Here is a 4005-nt window from a genome sequence, read left to right on the forward strand (position 1 = left end):
ACAATGCTATATATAGCGTGGCTGAGCGAGGTGCACAGTGGCAGTACACACAATGCTATATTAGTCAGGCTAAGCCGTGTACACAGAGTGTCAGAAAACACAATGCTATATATATAGCGTGGCTGAGCGAGGTACACAGTGGCAGTAAACAATGCTATATATAGTGTGGCTGAGCGAGCGGTGTACTACTGTTCCCAGCAGCGACACACAATGACTGGGGGGGACCCTGGCTAGCGTGGCTGGAGAGCGAACTACCCTGCCTGCCTACCCAAAGCTAAACCCACAGACAAATGGCGGAGATATGACGTGGTTCGGGTATTTATTTACCCGAACCACGTGACCGTTCGGCCAATCAGAGCGCGTTCGGGCCCGAACCACGTGACCCGTTCGGCCAATCACAGCGCTAGCCGAACGTTCGGGGAACGTTCGGCCATGCGCTCTTAGTTCGGCCATGTGGCCGAACGGTTTGGCCGAGCACCGTCAGGTGTTCGGCCGAACTCGAACATCACCCGAACAGGGTGATGTTCTGCAGAACCCGAACAGTGGCGAACACTGTTCGCCCAACACTAGATGGGAGGTGGGTGCATGTGTCCTGGAATATAAATGTGCATTATTATGATGTAGTATATTTTTGGTATGGAGACTGTGCTGTTCACTCCATCACAATAATTCACATGCATGTCATGTCTTTAATGCACACTTTTCATTATCATCATTTTAGAGACACTTTAAAGTGGCCCATAGATGAAGAAAACTGCAGTTTTTTACTTACCCAGGGCTTCCTCCAGCCCCATATGTATGGATGCATCCCTCGCCGTCCTTCCGCAGTCCTCCTGAAAATCTCCGTTCAGCCGCAGTCAACTCCCAGCAAGCGGCTCAATTGAACTCAGTCTGACTGAGTGACGTTACCGGGGCTCACCGTGGCTGAACGGGACATTGTAGGAGGACGGCGAGGGACACAGCCATGCTTATGGGACTGGAGGAAGCCCCGGGTAAGTAAAAACGGCAGTTTTCTTCATCTCTGGGTCACTTAAGCTGAGAGCTCCATGAAGCTGGCCCCCTACAATCAGCAAAAATAAAAATTCCACCATGAATGGTTAGTTCTATGTTTGTGCCCATTTGTGCTGCAAAAATTAAGATTTGTTCTGCTTTCATTTTGAAGATAATAGCACTTTTCCCCCCCAAAACAATACCATCACCCAGCCCCCATACAACAACCCACAGACATGAAACTGGTATGGGTGGAAAGTGTTGTGCATATGCTCATTTGTGCTGCAAAAATCATCTTTCTATCTTTTATAGTTTTTGAGATATTCACATTTTTATAAAGGTCATGGACTCATGTCCACTTCTTCAGGCCAATATTGTGTGCCAGTAAAAACACCCAGCTGAGCTCATAGCATCTCAGAGCTCGACTCCGTTACCTGTGGGTAGGTAGTTACTGGAAAGGGGAGTATAAACCAAGATTTCAAATAACTTAAGTATTAAATAAAAACAATATACACATACGTAATAGGTTTAGAATTAGACAACTGAAAAGTGTTATTATTTGAAAGTTTTAAGTACCCTACTGTCTGAAGGTTTAGATGAGCACAAAATCAACACAGTATAGTACGCATAAAAACACATGTAAAGACTTAGTAAATCAACAATCTTAGTGAATAGGGATGGACAAACTTCATGATTTTGTAATATGCCTTCCCAAATTTTATCCCGAAAATTAATGAAACAATTGTTAGTGGAAAGCTCCATTGACTTTAATGGCAGGCAGTTGCTGTAAGAGGCTTGCACCTGCACGGTTCTCTAAAGACTGAACCGCGCAGGCGCAGGACTCTTACAGTGACCGTGTGATGATCTCTTTTAAAATAGGCAATTGTACACTACCGATAGGTTGATACATTATGTGTCATTTAACCACATTTCTAAAAAAACTTTTTCCTATCAACTTTAAAATCTTTAGGAAAACTACAAGGTCTTTTTGAAGAAAAAAAATCATCTTGTTCCCATTGTTCTACTTAAAGAGGAACTTCAGCCTAAACAAACATACTGTCATTAAGTGACATTAGTTATGTTAATTAAAATAGATAGGTAATATAATCTCTCACCCACCCTGTTTTAAAAGAACAGGCAAATGTTTGATTTCATGAGGGCAGCCATCTTTTTGGTTGAAATGAGGTGACAGGGAGCATGAGACACAGTTCCAACAGTCCTGTGTGCTGATCACCCCTCCCTGTTGCTAGGCAACATGGATAACAACATAGGAAATCCCATCATGCTTTGCACAGCATCAGGGAAAAAAATCCCGGGCAGTTTTCTTTGATGGGTGGAGCTTAACCAAAAATGCAGCTAAAAATGATGCTTTGGTAAGAAAAACAAAGTTCTGATGCTGTGAAACTGTTATAGAAACACCAAGCCTTTTCAGTTCTGCTGAGTAGATTTTTAGTCCGGAGGTTCACTTTAACATACCCTGCAAATCTGGTGATTCCAGCACGTATGAGAGCTATGCTATTAACTGGCGGCCAATGTTAAATGTCAATCTTAAAGGTGAACGCAAATTTTCTCGAACAGGAATTATTCTCCGGGAACTGTTCTCTGGAAACATGTTCATCCATCCCTATCAGTGAACAATCATTTAGAAAGAACAATAACAATAAGACTTAAGATGGTGATAATCGTTTGTGTGTACATACCTAGATTACATTATAACAACATAATTAATGATTATTAAAAAAAAAAAAAAAAAGATTAGAGAATCAATACTATATACTGATTAGGTTAGCAAGAAGTTTTATATCAGGATGATACCATTTATTGGCTAACTAAAAATGAATTCATTTTTAGTTAGCCAATAAATGGTATCATCCTGATATAAAACTTCTTGCTTTTACTGATGGCTAACACGGTAGAATACCCTACTGCTACTACTATGATTAGGTTAGATCATAGTTAGATTGTAAGCCTTTTGGCAGGGTCCTCCCTTCCCTAGTGTATTCTGCATGATTGTGTGCCCCATCATTGTGCTCCTTTCCTATGACCGCCTCATACTTAAATTACTGGACCTACCTGACAAGACCAAAATTGCATGATCATGGATTTTGTATCATGTTTGCCTTGTTTAGCTTTGTCCGATGTTGTATAACCTTGTTACGTTACATGTCATTCTTTATACCATTGTATGTGTTTATTGTGTAATATTTGGCACTTTATAAATACAAATAATAATAATACATTTTCAATTTCAATTGGAAAATAAGACAGAACAGGAAGTGTGATATAATAATGTACAGTAGATAAACAAATAAAATGTATTTCTTGTTTCACGATACGTTCATGATAATAGCATAAAATACAGTAACGGATTTACTAAAAATATTTCTCAAAATGTTGAATTAATCGTGTTGATTAATTGATCTGCAACTTCAATGCCCCATTTCTGGCCATAGACTTTTCCAGTTCCTCCTCCAACTGGCATTTGCTCTTCAGAATCACTGTTAGCTCACTAATATGTATTATGATATACAGATGTTTTTATTACATACTGCAGTTGTTCAAAACCTGCTGTACACGAGGTTTGTATTATGATGTCAGGCCTATGTAGTACCATTTCTAACTAGAGGAAGTCAGAACAACGCCTCTCTCTTGCTTCACCTGATTTCTTAGTGACTGTCACTTTGAGAGTATACAGTATGTGCAAATAATATTTGAAACTGACTGCATTCTTGATGTGGTGAATGTAAAGATCCATTAAGTCTTGTAAGTTCCACACTGGTGCTTCTGCGTAATATGAACAGAGGCGCCAAAAGTATAAAAACAGTACTTATTAAAAAACTAAAAATGCTTCGGAGGCAGTGGTGGACTTACCTCCTCCAAGCAGCCCCAAGAGACTGTATTATTGTTATTTAATAATACAGTCTCTTGGGTCTGCTTGGAGGAGGTAAGTCCACCACTGCCTCCGAAGCATTTTTAGTTTTTTAATAAGTACTGTTTTTATACTTTTGGTGCCTC

The sequence above is a fragment of the Hyperolius riggenbachi genome, chromosome 9 (genome assembly GCF_040937935.1).
Source record: "Hyperolius riggenbachi isolate aHypRig1 chromosome 9, aHypRig1.pri, whole genome shotgun sequence".
Lineage (NCBI taxonomy): Eukaryota > Metazoa > Chordata > Amphibia > Anura > Hyperoliidae > Hyperolius > Hyperolius riggenbachi.